Here is a 20,019-nt window from a genome sequence, read left to right as displayed (position 1 = left end):
TTAACTCTCAACGATAAAATGAAGGCATTAAGGTGGATTATACATTGAAAACCAGACGCAGGTAGTAAACTTCCCTTTCGTATGAATGAATATGCATTTATAGGAACAAATCTTTGCCGATAGCTTTCAAAATCTACGAAAAGGAATACAATATCCCGCTGCATATTCATGAATATTCACATATACATACATATATTTATTTTAACCCATTTAGTTTCGCCTTTAAATTAACGGATTTGAAATTAAGGTGATTTAGCTATCGTTACGACCTACTTACCATCATAAATTAATTCCAACCAACGGGTTGCTGTCCCATACAGGCTGTATAGTTTGACCACCAAAGATTTGACCCCATCCAACTAAACGCCAGTGCTTCTCCCCACGACGACGTGAAGCAATTTTCTCGCCCTTCTCAGTGCATACTGGTGTAGTAGCACAATTTTAGCTAGATCACCCTTTGTAACCTGGTGAAAAAAAAAAAATATTTTTTTACTCTAACACAATCAGCATGTTTTATTTTAAAAATTAGCATTTTGCCTTGTTTAAATTTCCAAATAAATGGTTACATTTAATAGTAGGTTTTTCAATAAGTTTGTTGTTCTTTAGCTCGAGAATGCAAGTGCAACCAAGAATTCATTTCTCATATAAATGAAAAACCCAAAAAGTAGCTAATTATGATTCTCGCAGTTTAACTAGTACTGTGTGCTTGTGTGAATTTATTATTATTTAAACAATAAGTGTTCGGTTTTGAACAACACTTACATACCTGGTAAAATTCATAAAAATTAGTCTTGACTACTAATTATCGCTTTAAATTTCGCTTCCAAATACTGCACTCTCTTTAACAGCTTATCGCTTGTATTGAACTCGGTATAAGGCACTGCTATAACTGTGTACCCACCTTTTCTAATAGTTCAAAGCAAATACTTGTAACACCGCTCGCGGAACGATGGGTGCCGTGGCAGAAATCATGGAAATCGACAATCATTAGCGCAATCTTGATAGCTTTTTGATTTTGTTTATCTACAGGTAGCGGATTCCGTTTGTTGTCGAATAAGCAATACGCATCAATTAGGACCCCCATTCTACTATCTTGCAAACGTTTCAAAGAGTTGCTGTTGGGCAGTAAACTTTTTAGCGCGTTTACTAATATTTGTTTATTTTTAGAATGCGCTAACGGTAAGGTGTACACTGAACTATCCGCAGCTAAAAGTGAGCCTTTATATTCTTTAGCTATAAGTTGTGCATATCCATTTCGGTTTAAAAGCTTCATTTTCGATGTGGGCGAGAGACCATTAGTGCCCTTTTCAAGTTTCGCTATGAAGTCAGCGCTTAAAACACTAGTCAATTTATCGTCATTTACAAGTCCTAACATTGCCAACGACCATACGTGATTAAGCCAATCGATGCTCTTTTGAAAATCAGCGCTTACAACAGATGTGCTCAACTTGTTACGTGCATCATCTAAATTAGAATTTTTAAAATTCAATGTAGCAGATGTAATAAAGAGTGCGCTAATATCTCGTGGTCGACAAATTTCGGAATTATTTAATGTCCATTGCGTAAGCGCTTCCATTATATCCAAATCTCGACACCTCATTATGCCCAAACTAGTTAAAATGGATCCGACAACAGCAGACCTTTCAGAGTTTTTATTTAGCACCGCTTGTATATCAGCACAAACTTTCGCTGCCAGCACAGAATCCTGAACATTTAGGGTGCCCATTGCATATAATACATCAGCACACTGCTTTAAATCCAGCTGATCTGTTGTACTACTTATATTGAAGGCAAGCGAGCACAAAAGTGGTGTGCTACGTCGTTTTACGTTGCGCCAAAGTGCTCATCACTTTTACCATTTGTGGCGAACTTATGCTAGCAATTAACTTAGCTGCTTCGTCATCTCCAGCAACACCCAGCACAGTATTGAGATCATCTGTGCGAAACCCTGATATACGCTTCGAGTTATTTGTGTCATTGGTCGCAGCACCAGCCCTATTTGCTCCTGTACGCCCTAAACCACGACAGATGCGCAAGAAGCGTGCATCATTTTCAAATTCATTGATTTTTGCACGATGCATTGAACCCCATTCAGCTAATATTGAAAATATTGTTAACGCATGCTGCGTGAAAGTGGTCCATTTCCATTTGTGCCCTGCAAAAATTTGTTATTTCCTCGTATTGCTTTTTAGCTTGGCTCTCTTTTACCAAATCAATTTTGTTTTGCAAAACTAAGATTTGTTGGAGCTTCATCATCTCAATAGCAGCAAAATTCTCAGAAGTCGATTCCTCTTCTTCGCTACTAGTGCTACTACTTTCTTCAGCGACTGAATTGCCGGCGGAGTCGTAAGAGGATGATGATGATGAAGAGGTTAATCCGCAATGTGGAACAGGGGTTGGGTCCGCAATGAGTAAACCTCGTATTCCAATTACTTAATAATAAAGTTTTGTCGCTTTCCGACTTGTCTGGGATGTCCAGATATGTCATTGCTGACTCTGTGTTTGCCATAACTGAAGAATGCCTTCTCAAATATCCAGGTCGTAAGAGGTTTGAGCAACGTGGGTTTACACTCTGTCGCAAAATGTGTTCGAACCGTTGGGATATTGTTTTTGCCTTTCGCAAAGGCGTACAGCAATGAATTATATTTGTTGCTAGAAAGTTTGGAAATCCCACGCAATCGCTTTCATTGTATCCAACTTTCCATTGTAGCTGTGTACCTGAAATGAAATAAAAAGAGTACCTGAAATGAAATAAAAGAATAAAAAATTAGTAAATTTATAAAATTATAAAAAAGGAACGATACTTGCATACTTACCCATCACACAATTTTTTCTTCATAGTGAAAATTCATTCAAAATGTATCTATACTCATTTCCATGAATGAATGTCATTTTGAATGAACGAAACAAGGGTGCCACTCGATGACTTTTGCTTACGCAGTAAGCACATTGCGCGCGATCCAAAGGGTATCACAACTCGGATCCAAGAGATCCAACACACCCGAGTGTTAGTACGTGAACAAAATCAGAATACATATATATAATCGCGAAAATATAGACCTAGATAAGAAGGCGCGCTCTGGGTTGTTTATCACGGGCTTCCTTTTATCAAAAACAAAAAACATTAAAAAAATATGAGCAAAATAGTTATTTTCCTTAAATCAGTTTTGCCATTATTATTTTTATTAGGAAAAGTTAAGTTTTCTTCTAAAACTCCAACTAAGTTTTAGATTGTTTCGTGAACTATAAAGAAATAACTTCAAATTTTAAGACCGAAAAATTCCAAGCCTTTCAACGTTGTTTAGTAGCGTAAACTTAACGGTGGAAGAGCTAATAGGAGATTACAATACAATCTTTAAGATTGATAAAATAATTAAAGGAAGGTTCAGAATGTTTTTACGAAATAGTAATTCAACAAAATCAACGTTATGGGAAAACCCAAACCAAAAAAAAATGAAAATTTCCAGAAATAATTATCAGCGTTGAGGTCGCGTCAGAACTCCTGTCGTGAAAGTGTTCGAGGACACATATGTCATAGATACTACAAACAAAGGAGAAATTAAAAAAAAAAAAAGGACTATAAATTTTATGTCGCGTTAGAACTCAGACGCGAGTTTTCCCTAAAATACTTTCTTGACATGACCATTATGTATCATTACACTGCAATGGGCAGCACCGCACAGCTGTCGCATTCCAATGATTGGAAGAGTGAGCAGCTGACAGCTCTACAAATTACCACACTCGATAGTGTAGGATATCCTGCCAGGTTGTGTTGAAATCAACAAATACGCCACAATTTGTGATTCTCACACAACATGGCCCAAATCAACACAAAGAGTGTTCCCAGACCGCGAATAAAGGCCTCTTTACATCTGTCGCACATTTTATCGGCACGACGTCATTTGACTAGTCATTTTATAGTCATTCATAGGTTATATTCATAGTCACATTTGCATGGGCGTGGGTCAGTTTTATGACCAAATTTTTGTAGGGCAATTACAATGAGCCGTGACAACACACTGGTTTACCGTGATACCATATGCTTTCCATATTTATTTATTTATTATTTAAAGTCGACGACAAACTATGGTCGACTGCATAATATAAAAGATATATAAATATACAACTCAAAAGATAAAATTTAAGATATATCGAGCTTTCAACAATGTTATATTACAAACAAAGAAAGATTAATGAACATTACTATTTAATTTCAGAATATAATAATAATAAGAAATATGAGCAGAAATAAGATCTTATGCCGAAATCTTATACTGGCGGAATGCATCAGATTCCGCTCAGCATGATTTCGGAATGCAGTGGATTCCAATCTTCCTTTTGGAATGCAACAAGATTCCAATCAGCATGTCATGGGAATACGGCAGTGCTAAGAGTAGTGTAATGAGGATATTCCATCACAAGGCATAAAAAAGTAACATGACCTGTGTTGTTGGAATGCACCGGATTCCAATCAGCTCGATGCCTGACCCATAAGATTATACTGCCGGAATGCATACGATTCCGGTCAGTGACTCATGAAAAAGCATGTTTTTTACGTTGTTGGAATGCACCAGATTCCAATCAACACAGTACTGTCTTGTTCCTTCTTAATGATACATGTTGATAAATGTTCCTCCATCCTTAAGCGAGATAGTTCCTGTTTTTTATCGAAGGAATAAAGGCGGCCACCGTGGTGTGATGGTAGCGTGCTCCACCTATCACACCGTATGCCCTGGGTTCAACTCCCGGGCAAAGCAACATCAAAATTTTAGAAATAAGATTTTTCAATTAGAAGAAAATTTTTCTAAGCGGGGTCGCCCCTCGGCAGTGTCTGGCAAGCGCTCCGATTGTATTTCTGCCATGAAAAGCTCTCAGTGAAAACTCATCTGCCTTGCAGATGCCGTTCGGAGTCGGCATAAAAACATGTAGGTCCCGTCCGGCCAATTTGTAGGGAAAAATCAAGAGGAGCACGACGCAAATTGGAAGAGAAGCTCGGCCTTAGATCTCTTTGGAGGTTATCGCGCCTTACATTTATTTATTTTTTAATAAAATGCCGGCAAATTAAATTAGCTTGCATCTCTTAAATTAGATAGGCAAGTATTGCATTACGTATAGTGGCAAAAGTACATTCAAGACTGATGCAGCTATACAAGTCATTGTAGTGCGCGCACCAGATAAGAAGAGGATTATTTTTAGCAAAGTTTCGTCGACAAAGGGGTAAATAGAAAGGAACGTAGTGTCTGGATACTCTAGGGGGAACCGCAAAAAACAAGCGGCTGAGGAGGTCCGCGGAATCAATTTCTCCAATAATGAGCTTATGGATGAACAATACCCCCAGTAATATTCTCCGATTTTCCAAAGTGGGTAAGTTAATAAGAAGAAGTCTACTTCTGTATGGAGGAAGGTGGAGACTTGAGTCCCAATTAAGGCTGCACAATGCAAATATCAAAAATTGCTTTTGAACTGACTCAAGACGCTTTATATGCTTTTGAGAAACAGGGGACCAAAAGCATGAGCAATACTCGAGTATTGGACGAACCAGCGATGTGTAAAGAACCTTAGTGAGGTACGGATCATCGAACTCTTTAGCCCATCTTTTAACAAATCCAAGTAAACCCAACGCTTTGTTGGCTATAGATGAAATATGCATGTTAAAATTCAATTTCGGATCAAAAAGGACACCTAGATCATTTGCAATAGATATACGCTCCAAAGGCGTACCATCTATTACATAAGATTTCAATGCTGGCTTCACTCGGTGAAATGTCATATGCTTACATTTAGAGCAATTTAAAGCTAATAAATTTGTTGTGCACCAACATTGGAACGAGTCCAAGTCGGCCTGAAGAAGATCCAAGGAACTCAAATCGGTAGGACAGTAAGTGTAGCAAAGTTTTACATCATCCGCATACATTATAGTATGGGAATATAATATTGTCTGTGGCAAGTCATTAATGAAAAGGGCAAAGAGCAAAGGGCCTAGATGACTTCCCTGGGGTACGCCGGAGGAAACTCCGAACGATTCCGACAGATTGCACTTGAACAGGACTTTTTGGGTCCGGTTAGAAAGATAGCTTTTCAGCCACATTAATAGGTGAAACGGAAAGCCCAGTAAATCAAGCTTATGAATAAGCAACTCGTGGTTGACGGTATCAAATGCTTTGCTGAAGTCCGTGTAGATGACATCCGTTTGCTTGTTCGCTAAAAATCCTTCCATAACTATTGAGGTGAATACAAGCAAATTTGTAGTGGTTGACCTTTGACGAATAAAACCGTGTTGACATGGAGACAAAAGACTAGAACACTGATATTGCAGTTGATTGGTGACAATCTGTTCAAAGACTTTAGGAATGACTGAAAGTTTAGCAATACCCCTGTAGTTTTCAACTTTTGACCTACTACCTTTTTTATGCAGGGGTATAATAAAAGACTGTTTCCAAAGTGCCGGGAATGACGCAGATCCCAGAGATAGCTCAAATAATTTTAAAATAGGCTCATACATGTTTTCGGCGCAGTACCTAAGCACGCAACTAGGAACACGGTCCGGTCCCGGAGAAGAGGTGGGCTTCAAAGATTGAAGACTCTGAAGAACAATATTACCATCAATAGCAGGATTCCTAATGTAATTCGAGCTATCTAAGCGATATGGATATTGACCAGAATGAAAACCACTGGATGAATACGTGGACTTAAAGAACTCAGAAAATAGTTCAGCAACGTCGTCATCAGTGCAAGCTTTTTTACCTCCAAAGGTTAATGAGGAAGGATACCCAGAAGTTTTCCGCTTTGAATTTACGAAACTGTAAAACTTTTTTGGATTTCTAAAAAATTGGGCTTTACAACAACTCAAGTAATTTTTATAACAAAGCTGATTAAGACGATGAAATTTAGAACGAGCTATTAGATATTTAGAGAGGTCTGCAGATGCTCCAGATTTCTTGAACCTCTTATAAAGCCTAGATTTGATGTTATTAAGTCTGATAAGTTGCCTTGAAAACCAAGGGGGCTTATTCGAACATAGGGTATAGCGAGTAGGAATGCAGGTATCAAAGAAGCTATCAAGCGTACTGTAAAATATAGAGATAGCCGAATCGACATCAGTGCAAGCATAGAGATCCGACCAATCATGGGAAGCCAACAGATCATTGAGCATAATGAAATTCCGAACGAGGTGGTATATACGAACAGCAAACAATTACGCTATAGCTACCGAATGAAAGCCTAACTGCTATGAATTCGATATGAGAGATATTGTCCAGCGAAATCAACTCGGATGATAGGTTAGATTCAACAGCAATAAGGACACCTCCCGCTCTAGAGATGCGATCACGCCGATAAACAGTATATTTATTTGAAAAAACCTCAGAATTGTAATTATCAGGCTTTAGCCAGGTCTCCGTAAAAGCTACAACTTGTGCAGAAAAGTTGAAAGAATTAAGGAAGAATGGAACAAGTTTTGATCGTAAACCACGAACATTTTGATAATTAATGAGAAGACGGGACAGATCAGCAATTACCGTTGTGTTGTTATTACTGTGTTCGTCATACCGTTTTTTGGCTGTAATAAAACAGGTTCGGCCCTCGCCTTTCTCGTGAACAAGTGAACCACAGTATGCTTGGGCCAAAAAGAGGAATCAAGTACCTTATCGAATTATTCATCTGAAAGGGATATTTTGAATGAGGAGATGTCTCTATCATATTTAAAGTTAAATTTATACACATTGATGTTACTAGTGGGTGCAAGACCAAGTTTAGAGCAAACGTAATGAGCAATGTCATTTTCGGTAAGCGAGGCGTGTAATCGGGACACAAATACAGCCCTACGAGGTGGCACGGCAGTCACCTGCAAAGGAGTAGCGGATAGCGCACCAGAGAGCTGGGAAGGTGCGGCCGTTATAGCGTTGGTTATCGAGCCCGTACTATTTTTTTCAGGTACACTTGTATCGCTAGCAACAACCCCAGTGTCGGTAACTGTTATTGTTGGGGCTAAAAATACCGGTGGAGGTATGAATCCCTTATCCCGAGTACGCCAACCAATATGTCAGCCAGAATCGAGCCCTGGCCTCCGGCCATTAGCCACCCAACCAACCGGTGCAGCGATATTACTAAACGCTACCATTTCCAGCCATGCCTGGATTTGCATTCAAACGCTCCAAAACCGAGGCACGCCCCAATGCATTCACCATCGCTTGCCGTCTGTGCACCAAACCGCACGGAGTGCGATTGTGCTCAATCTACCGTGGTATGTCGACTGAGGAGCGACTACCTGCAGTACTCATTCATCGCTATTGTCCCAACTGCCTATCCCCGTTCCACCGGCTGGAAATATGCCCCAGCCAAGACCGATGCCGACGTTGCAGTGAACCACATCACACGACGCTACATTTGGACGAGGATCAGCCGTCGCCACCTCAAGGCAAGCACGACGACGACGATGCGAGCTCGGATGGGGTCCTCTCCATCCATGTCACGGAGCAAACGAAATCATGGGCCCAGCAAGTCGAGGAGGAAGAGGAAGAAGAGAGGCTGGCCAATGCAGCAGAGGTAGCCCAATCGGGCAGCTTAGAAACGCCGAGATTCCGGCCACCACTACGTCATGAGAGACCCGAGAACCGCTCGCCTATGCACGGCGCTTTCGCGCGCTTACAAATCGGGGATGGCGCGGAGACACGTCCTTTCCGCCCATCGCACCGCCCTACTGGTAAACAGCGTGACGACGCGGAACCGCGTCCGTCCCGCTCGTCACGACAGTTCACTGGGAGGGTGGCCCCTAATAAGATGCGAAACAACCATCGAGCTCACGTGAGGCAACAACAAACCCCACTGGCTTCAGGAGTGGTAGACTCCGGGACAATTTAGCGGCACCGACTATAACTCGAGCATTGATAGCCATCGCGCCGACAGCCATAGTCCGAATTGAGGCAGGGGTCGTTTACATCTGGTCCGCGCCCTGTTAGATGCCTGCGCTCCCACCAGCATTGTCGATGCCAATCTGTGCAAGGATCTACACCTAGAGTGTAACAATACCGCACGCCTTTCGAGGTGCACCGTCGTTCTTCGAGGGAAGTATGGGGTAGCGGGAAAGATCACGACCCAAGCCACCGTAATAGCAAACTATGCCAGATTAAACCCCACGGCAAATCTGGACCCGTCAGTAGCGGCCCCATTCCAGTTCATGAAGCTGGCCGATCCGACATTTTACCGATCGTCGCCAGTGTTGCTCACTTTGGGCGCCGACGTCTACGCCAGTATAATGGTCGGAGGCACACCCACGTCGACTGTCGGCGGGCTCCTCACCCAAGCCACAATTTTCGGCCTCGTCGTGTCCGGAGCCCACCCACTATAAAAACTTTAACTATACTACAAGGTGCATTTTAAAACCAAGCAACCCCGCGTACTTGATTACTAACGCTTTTCTTTTTCATCCACAGTTCAGCGAGGCTGCATTACTGCGAGCACGGATGTCCGCTGGAGATCGTACTTACTATCCAACTATACATACATATCAAAGTTTTAATTTATTTAGTTATCCTGCCTTGGGAAGGTTGCCGGCGTACTCACCAGTTTTTTGTTTTGCTCTTTCGAGTTGCTCGCTGCAAAGAGGCCGGCATGTTTAGGCCACCAGCCTAAATATTCGCTACCACCCTAATACACATTTTTTGGCAATATTATTATTTACCGGTAACGGCCCACCCCTGCCGAGCGCTAACTTCAAAGGGAAAAACTCGACGAAAGTTGGCTATCGAGAGGTGGTGCGGACCTTTTTCGTTTTTAAATCTTTTTTTCTAATTTGGAACGTTCAAGAGCCAGCAGCTAGCCCCAGGTGAGTTTCCTAATTCTCCGAGTGTATACCTTAAACTTTAAATTGTGGTCTAAATTGTGAACTGCCAAGGGAATTTATTTTGTATAATTTAACTCCTTGCCATTGTGACGTAATTTTTAATTTTCAATTTGCGATTTGCAAGTAATCCCTTGCGTAAATTTGAACGCGTTAAGTGCATTTTGTAGTTCGATTAATTTCTTTGCAATTGCGCGACTGCATATTAGAGCTATTTATCTTGTGAAGTAATTAATTTTCCTGATGACCAGGAAGTTTGTGAGTGGTTCACTTTGATAAGCAAATATTGTAAAATATTTATAAATAAATAATTGTAATTACTCGGTATTAATTCTTCTCTTTTTTATTTCTTATATTTGCGTGCGATCGCGCCCTACGACACGGGTGCCACATTCCCCCCGCAACAAAATGTTTGTTTCCACCATGAGTTTTGTTGAAGTTGCTTAGTTGTAGTTAGGAGAAGTTTTTAGTGTTGTGTAGAGGTTTTGTAACTCCAATTCTAGCGTCACTGCTGAAGATTAGGGTATGTTGTGTTTTCGGTTTCCGCGGTATATGGTGGTAGTAATATTAGTTTGACAAGTGGTCTTGTCACTTGCTCCCTTTCAGTCCTTATATCCACAACGCGAACCCGGTTGTCTGAGCCAGAGTGTAACTTAATCACACGCCCCAATCTCCATTCGTTGGGAGGAAGATTGTCTTCCCGTATAACCACCATATCTCCGACTTGCATATTTGATTTAGGATGCTTCCATTTTATCCGTTTCTGTAGTTCCGAAAGATATTCTGATTTCCATCTTCTGCAGAAGTTTTGATGCAACGCCTTGAGTTTCTGCCAGCGATTGACAATTGAGGCAGTATTTTCATCAATGCTGATTTCCGCTGGTGCAAATAGATGTCCTCCAATCAGAAAGTGTCCTGGTGTTAGAGGCTAAAGGTCAGATGGTTCATTTGAAGCGGGGCTAAGAGGGCGAGAATTGAGACACGACTCAACGTGTTAAATTCCTCAAAAGTGAATTCGTTGTTTAAGGCCACTTTTTTAAAGTGGCTGTTAAAGCTTTTCACTCCCGCTTCTCATAGTCCCCTCATGTGTGGAGCTCCTGCTGGTATGAAATGCCAATTTAATGCCTGATGGGAATATTTTGACAGGGTTTGATTTCTTGCATCGGCAAGAAATTCCTTAAATTCCGCTTTTAATGCGCGTGATGCACCGACAAAGTTTGTTCCATTGTCCGAATAAATATTTCTTGGACATCCTCGTCTAGCTACGAATCTTGAAAGCGCGGCTAGAAATGAGGAGGTGCTTAAATCACTAGTGGCTTCTAAATGTATAGCCTTAGTAGAAAAGCAAACGAATAGAAAAACGTAACCCTTTGAGGTACGACACCCGCGCCCACTGTAACTCTTAATGTCGAAAGGCCCTGCGAAATCCACCCCTGTATTGGTAAATGCACGCGAAAATGTGATGCGTTCTTGAGGTAGAATTCCCATGAGCTGACTTTGAGATCGTTTTTTAAAGATCGTGCAGATCTTACAATTATGAATTACGGATCGTATCATGGTTTTAACTTTTAGTATCCAGTATTGTGTTCTAATGATGCGCAGCATTAATTGGTTTTCACCATGGAGGGAAATTTCATGGACAAATTGAACATAAAGACGAGTAAACCTACAATTGTACGGAAGTATTATAGGATGGCGTTCAGATTCGGTAGTATCTTTGGATGCACCAAGTCGTCCACCCGTTTTCACTACTTCGTCTTCGTCAAGATATGGGGTGAGAGACAGTATTTCGCTTTTAGATCCAATTGGTGTTTTGGATTGCAAGCTCGAAATTTCTGATTCGTAATATTGCTTCTGAGCAAGTTTTATTAAACGGGTTGTTGTAGCTTTAATTTCATCTGAGGAAATTAAATAAGATTCAGGTTGACTATAATCTTTCGTTTTAGAATGCGTTCTATGAAAAAACCTGAGTATATATCAGATAACTCTTAAAGCCCTAGGAAGATTTGAAAATCTATTGAGAATATCATTAATATTGTTTTAAATTGCGGTAGCATGTACTTGCACGCGTTTTTCTTCAATATTCGTGTTAAAATCCAAATCTTGTGTTGGCCACTTTTCCTTCTCTTCTTGGGGCCAAGAAGGACCCTGCCACCACAGAGAATTGTTGACTAAATCCTCGGCTAGTATTCCTCTACTGGCTAAATTTGCTGGATTTTTACCTGAATCCACGTGATACCACGATGAATTTCCAACTTTGTCCACGATTTTTGTAATTCGATGCGCAACGAAATTTGACCATGAGTATGGAGGTTTTCGTATCCAGGCCAGCACGATTGTCGAATCTGTCCACAGGTGAATGTTTTGTTGACCTAAATCAAGGTTAGTGCAGATAGATTCGGTTATTTCCGCTAATAATACAGCTCCGCAAAGTTCCAGTCGAGGAAGTGAGATGGTTTTGACTGGATCTACTCTTGTTTTTGCCAAAAGCAGATTCACAAATATGCCGCCGTTGCTTTCCACTCTCAAATACACGGCTGCACCATACGCTTTTTGGGAGGCGTCGCAGAATCCGTAGATTTCGACCTTTTCTGTTGGAGAAAAGGATACCCATCGCGGTATTCGTATTTTGTCGATCTCCTTGTACGTATTGGTAAAATTTGTCCACCTGTCTAATGTTGAAGACGAAACGGTTTCATCCCAGCCAGTACCCTCTAACCAGATATTTTGCATAATCATTTTCGCCACGATAATTGTTGGAGCTAACCACCCTAATGGATCAAAGAGTTTTGCGATAGTATCGCTCTTTTTGTAGGCTCGGTATTCTCTTCTATAGATTTTGCTATGAAGTAAAACTGACCGGAATGAGCATTCCACCTAATACTTGAATTAATACTTGATTAATACTTGAATCTTCAAATTCTAAGAAATCTTCGCTCATTAGATGAGCTTTGGGAATACCCTGTAATATTTCACTGGAATTTGAAGTCCATTTTCGTAATGGAAAACCAGCTGAACTTAAAACCCCGGAAATTTCATCTCTTGCTCTGATCGCAGATGCTATAGTATGCCCTCCCGAAAGAACGTCGTCGACATACATATTTTTTCGTAGGATATTTGAGCCGATTGGATGAGATTTTTCGGAATCATCAGCCAGTTTAAGTGATGTCCTTATTGCTAGATAAGGAGCACAATTAATACCAAATGTCACCGTTTTGAGCTCATACAGACTGATTTGATTATCTGGACTTGAGCGGAAAACTATTCTTTGGTATCTTGTATGATTGTTATCTACTAGGATTGCCTATACGTCTTCTCAATATCGCTATTGAAGACGTATCTGAAAAGTCGCCAGCGAAGAATTAATGTTGGTAGGTCAGCCTGAAGCACAGGACCAGGGAGAAGAACATCGTTCAGGCTGACACCATTCGAAGAGCGTGAAGAGGCATTGAAAACAACTCTTACTTTGGTAGAGATGCTTTCTTCTTTTATTACTGCATGATGTATAGTAATTGTCGACTGCATTGGCCGATTGAATTGAATCTAATTTTGACATATGTCCCATAGTCTCGTATTCTAGTATGACTCTATTGTACTCTTTCTGTAAATCTAGATTTTTTCTAAGTCGGGTTTCATTTTTATAGAATTTAGAGCACGCTATTCTTAATGATGGACCTAGATTTATCTCTCCTGGGAATTCTGACCTGAACGGAAGCGACACAATGTATCTTCCGTCAGAATTCCGCTGCGTTGTACGTTGATAAAATTCCTCACAAAGTGTATCTTCTAATGTGGAGGCTTTAGCTTTCGGCGTGTCTTCGAGCTCCCAAAATGACCTTAGCTGCTTGTCTAAAGCCACTTCATTGTAAAAGGATACCCGATTATGATTGGTTGGACTGGCTGCATCAACACGACCAATCAGTATCCAACCAAAGACAGTTTCTTGAGCTAAAAGAGTGCTAAGAATATTTTTTTGATACCGTCTAATATGATTTGCGGATAAATATCCCCGCCCAGAACAAGATCAACTGGCTCATTCACGAAGAAACGTTTATCCGCAAGCACGAGATCAGGGAATGCTTGTTGTGTTAATGCACTAACATCGCATGTTGGCAAATTACCTGTCAAATGTGGTAGAACTAGAACTAAAGCGTCAATAGAAATTAGTGGGTCAACTGGGGACCGCAACTGAATGGCGCATGCCTCTTTTACCTGCGCAGAAACTGAATTATTGATGCCCGAAATTTGACCATGCATCTTTCGAGTTGGCAGGTTGATTCTTCGTCTGAGTCTTTCAGTGATAAAAGAGCATTCAGATCCCGAATCTATGAGAGCTCTGGGCGAAAAATCTGTACCATTATAATGAATGGTGACGCGAGCTGTGCCTAGTAAAACACCTTTACTGGTATTAATAAAATTAGATTTTACTGTAGTTTTATTTTGCCTTTTTTGTTTTGCAGATTCACTTTGAGATTGAGCTTGCTTTGAAGTGCACGGTTGCTCATCCGATAAATCTGCAGAATTATTTACCTGTGTAGGTTTTGCCTTACTTGTCTGCAAATGCAGCAGGGTATTATGTCTTAAATGGCAGTTGATGCAATTGTGCATTTTGACACTGAATGCCCCGATGACAGACAGTTTATGCAGAAGTGATTGCTTTTTATGAAAGCAAGTCTTTCATTGGTGTTGAAATTTTTGAACTTTGAACACGCATACATTTTGTGATCATTTGATCCATTTTACGAGTGCCTTTAGCTACACTTGCTTGGAAAGCGCCAAGTTTCTTTGGGGGATGTTCAGAGGCCTGCTTCGAGTTTTATACCTCTTGAGGTTTTGTACTCTTTGAAAACGATTTGTCAGAAATCGGTCCATATCCGCCCATTTGAAAGCTTCTGTCTTGTTTTCTACGGTCTGTTCCCATAGCGAAAGGGTCACATCAGGAAGCTTAGTTGAAAATAAATATGTAATAATTGGATCCCAATTAGATATGTCAATATGATAACTTACTAACGAGGATATGCAATTATTTATGTCCCTTTGTAATCTTTTGATTGAATTACCGCATTCTGTTTCGACTGATTGAAGGTTGAAAATAATCTTTAATTGGGTGTTGAGTTCTCTTATTTTCATACCTGTCGCACAAATGTTTCCAAGCTATATCAAAACCATCATTCGTCAATTCGCATTTCTTAACGATTTCTCTGGATTCACCTTGTGTTTTTTGTATGAGATAATATAATTTTTGTACTGGCGACAGGCTTTTATTTAGAATATAAATGACCGTGAACATGTCACGAAAAGTTGGCCATGACAGATAATCAACTTTGAATATATCAGTATCACAAGGTGCTAAATGCAAATTGCGTGGCGTGAAGGCATCATCGTTTTCCTGCTCTGCCTTCTCAAGTTTTTCTGCCAAGTCATTTATTTTTGTCATACACCGCACAAAAACAGTATAGCACGACTTATTTTTTTTTTCTAATTGCCGTAAAATTCTTCTCAGATATATTTTCTGATTGTAGTAACGCATCAAAAGCTTCTTTAGCTTTTTCCCACATCGATTTCAACTCCTGCTGCTGAATTTTCAGCGAATTTTTGGAGTGTTCGTTAGTGGCTATGCTTAAAAATTCGATGTCGAACTCAATAATTGTGTCAACTAAGCGGTTATATGCTTCCATATTGAAAATTAAAAAAATCGAAAAATTGATTTTTCAAAAAAAATTACGTACACAGTGACAGAATGTGTGGAATTACCCAATTTGCTAATATAAAAATTAGAAAACGCTTTCCACCAACAAAAAGAACCCAACAAATCGAATAAAATTCTAATAAATTTACAATAAAATTTCGTATGCAAAATTTTTATTTTGAAACAAATAAATTCAAATTTAATAATTTTCAGAGTAAAAAACCAGTGGACTGTATGAAATATATATATATATATATATACGTATAAATATATGTGTTAAAACCGAAAGTAATTGCTCGCCAATCCGGCTCGAAGGACCAATGTCTTGGCCGGGCCACAGCTCAGGGATGGTGCGGGTCAAGATATAGTGCCGAAAAGAGGAAAAGTTTGGTATTAGAATTTTAATTTAAATATAAGTATCTTTATTCGAAATAAAGATTAAGTACAGTAATTAACTAATACATATATTTGTAGGTTACCTTTTTGATGATTCTGGAATCGCCGGTGGGATACGTCCGTACACGTTGATGTTAAAAATCCAAGAAGCCCAATAACGGAATTTGTTAAGCCCGCTTGCCAGTCGAACTGTTCATTTATTCCTGCGTTGTTTATTTGCATGATTAACATAAACGGTTCGACTGGCTCTGTTAAAAAATATAAAGCGAATGCGAGGGCGACCCAATATGTTTTAGAGTTTGGGCTGTTGGCCTAAACACTATATATACTACCGATCTTTATGGTTTTTTCAGACAACAATATATGCTATATACGTAAGCATTTGGTGAAATTTGAAGCTTCTAGCTGTTAAAATAGGGTAGAAATTGCGCAAAGTTTCTTATCTGAACAATCGGTTGTATGAGATATATACTATATATGTTAGCACGACACACATTCAAAAGATATGTATTCAAAGCTTACAAATACAAGAAGACACCACATTCCACAGAAAAGTAAATAAAGTCACGTACGGAAATATGACTCCTTGAAAATAAGCAATTGGGAATGCAACAATTGATGAGAAGCGCACCGTCAGCAAAAGGCCATCTGCAACAAGCGATGGAAATCGTCAAGCGAGTACTCGGAAATAAGCAAATGTGAATGCAACAATTGATGATAAGCGCACCGTCAGCAAAAGGCCATCTGCAACAAGTGATGGAAATCGTCAAGTGAGTAAAGCAACAGCAGAGGCAGTGCTGAGTAGCAGAGCAAGTTAGATTTAAGTAATAACAAATTTTGTAAAGTTAGTCTTAAGTTGAAGTTGAATGAATAAAGGAGCTAAGCTCCCGAAAATATATTTTTTTGGAAACTTAATTATGAAATAAGTTAACTGGCGCCCGAGCAGGGACGAGCGCGAGTGTCGGAAAGTAGTAGTGCCTGAAAATCAAAAAGAAAGGCCACGCGAGTGACATATATAACAAAACGTTAAAAGTGCCTGAAAAATAACAAGTAAGGCCACGCGTCTACAGCGGCACTGGGAACTGGAATAAGCAGGTACCCAAGTACCAGGAGGGAAAAGGACGAACACCGAAGCGGCGAAAACCCCACATGCAGCGCTGGACTCTTATGTAAGACTAGTTTTTAAGATATCCGTAACAAAGTGAAACATTCTAATCTTGTGAATATTAAAAATTTATAAAATAATAAAGAGTAAAAGAAAAGTAAACTTACTGTGAAATTTGTAAAAGGAAAAAAGAAAGTGAAAATTATTAGAGAAAAAGTCGTTGAAACTTGGAAAGCATTTAAACGAAAATTTTAATTATAAATTCCGAGAAGGAAAAATAAGTGAATAAACTTTGAGAATTTATTGAGTATTTGAATATGTTGGTTAAAAAGAAAACTTAAAAATTGTATTGTCGAAAGAATTGATTGAAAGATTTTGAGAAGGTTCTTATAATATCATTGAAACAAGTGTATTACTAGAAAGGCAAAAAGAGAAATTAAAAATTCATATGGTTCAAAGGGAATTTATTACTAAATAAGAAGAAAAAAATAGGTAAATACCTTACGAAATTGATAACATATACTAAATGTGCAAAAACGTATTAAATCAGTGAATCTTGCAGGGGATTAATTAATTAAAAGAGTCAATAATTTATGCGAGGGAACTTTCCTTCTTTTTGAATAATATCGACGAACAAAGGTAATAAAACACATAGTTAAAATGCCAGGTACAGCAGAGCAGTTAGTGGAACAACTAAACCAGTTCCGGCTAGATTACGGAGGGGCTAATCCTGAAAATCCTACACTTCCTGTCGCCCCTAACCCTGCTACTAGTAACCCCACCTTCGTTGAAACAATTGTGCTCGACCGAATTAGCCAACCTAACGTTACTGATTTTAGTGGTCACGATTGTAACGCAGCCCTGGGCACAGTGAATATCAATGACTTGGATAGGATTCCCGACATGGTTAAATTTCTACGGGAATTTTCAGGTAAACCGGGAGAATTCAGCTCCTGGCGAAAGAGCATAGATAGAATTTTAAAAGCATATGAAGCATTGAAGGACACGCCTAAATACTTTTCAATCCCTCATACCATACGACATAAAATTGTTGGCGATGCCGACACTGCTCTGGAGTCCTACAGTACTCCACTCGACTGGGTCCAAATTCGTAAATGCCTCATGATGCATTATTCGGATAAGAGGGATATTGGTACCCTCGAATACCAAATGACTACGTTGGCCCAGTGTAACGATGATATTCCGACCTTTTATCAAAAGGTGTATCAACACCTTTCACTTATTCTAGATAAGATATCATGCCTGGATCTTGGCGACGAGTCCATAAGAACGATGACAAACTCGTATCGGGAGAAAGCTCTCGATACATTTATTAGGGGACTAAACGGCGATTTACCTCGCCTTCTTAGTATTCGAGAGCCCGCAACCTTGCCTCTAGCCCTTCATCTATGCCAACAGCTAGACAACATGGCTTTCCGGATGAACCAAGCACATAACGTGCATAAATCGTTAAATCAACCACCACCGCGACCTCCACGACAGACTGCAACAAATCACCGACCCTTCTATTCCGAACTTACCTATGCGGCATCCCCGCAGCGGTATAATTATCCTCCAAGACATATGAACAATTACAACAATCGACCATTCAACACTACACCCCGAATCCAACCCAATCAGAACGATCCAATGAATTATTATAATCGACCAAATTTTAATTTCCAGCCTAACACTGGCTTCGGCACACACCCTCAACAACAATATAATCCGGGATGCAATAACCGTTCCAATCTATCCCAAAAGGCACCAGTCCCAATGGACGTGGACCCCTCTCTACATTTTAGACAAGTTAATTATCAAAATAGACCCAGTCCTAATCAAAATACTCAACCGCCGAAGCGCCCACTCTCATCGCAACATACGCGAACTCCTAACAAAATGCAACGCAACTTCCACGCGAACGCTGGGGCATCTGACGGAAATACTTACCTCACGACTCCGGATCCAAACCAGCTTTATTGCAACAATCCTTATGACGACTATTACGGAGCAACGCAACAACCGGACGGAGCTCCCGAAGGACAAATTAACTTGACTACCAGCGAACAAAATCACGCCAACCCCGACTTGATTCATTTTTTAGACTGACTCCGTCCTCGCTCCCTTACTACAAATTTACATCAAGGCGCGAGGAGTCATTGGATTTCCTGATTGATACGGGATCCAATAAAAACTATATTCAATCCACTAGAATAAGAAACCCAATACCCAATAAACCATTTAAGGTGGAATCAGTCGCGGGTACTATAGAGATTACCCACCATGCATTTATAGATATCTTCGGACCAAACGTAGAAAAAATCAAATTCTTTATTCTGCCACCCCTGAATTCCTTTCATGGTATTATAGACAACGACACCTTGAAGAAACTAAAAGCTGCCATAGACACTGAGGGAAGCACAATGACTATCTTTCCGAGGATCGTTATCCCACTACAACAGCGAATATCCCAGCAGGTTAATAATGTCAAATTGGAAATACCACATCTCTCTGTAGAACAACAACGAAACATAAACAATATTATCATAAGATGCCCAAATTTGTTTTCCGACCCCGATGAAAAATTAACATTCACCACTCTAGTTAAGGGCGAAATTAGGACTACTACCGACAAACCGGTGTATTCCAGACCTTACCCTTATCCCATGGCCCTAAAGGAAGAAATCGTAGAAGAACTTCTTGATAATGGTATCATTAGAAAATCAAAATCACCTTACAACTCGCCCGTCTGGATTGTTGACAAGAAGACGGATACCTCCTGTGAGAAGAAGTACCGAATGGTGATCGATTATCGAAAACTTAATTCGGTCACTATTCCCGATAAGTACCCCATACCGGAGATAAACGAGGTCTTAGCGAACCTGGGAAACAACAAACTATTTACTCTCATTGGCCTTAAAAGTAGATTCCACCAGATACCACTTCGAGAGTGCGACATAGAGAAAACAGCATTTTCCGTGATTAACGGGA

At 40.0% G+C, this 20,019-nt stretch overlaps 1 pseudogene; it reads right to left on the bottom strand.

Annotated features, from left to right (window-relative positions):
* Nucleotides 1-785: 785 nt before the first annotated feature.
* LOC137241651 (FAST kinase domain-containing protein 4-like) lies at nucleotides 786-18,159 on the bottom strand (annotated as a pseudogene).
* Between the last annotated feature and the right edge of the window lie 1,860 nt (nucleotides 18,160-20,019).

This window comes from Eurosta solidaginis, chromosome 2 (assembly GCF_040869045.1).
Source record: "Eurosta solidaginis isolate ZX-2024a chromosome 2, ASM4086904v1, whole genome shotgun sequence".
In the NCBI taxonomy this organism is placed as follows: Eukaryota; Metazoa; Arthropoda; class Insecta; order Diptera; family Tephritidae; genus Eurosta; species Eurosta solidaginis.
The sequence above is the reverse complement of the archived record's forward strand: the minus strand, read 5'-3'. Positions and strand labels throughout refer to the sequence as shown.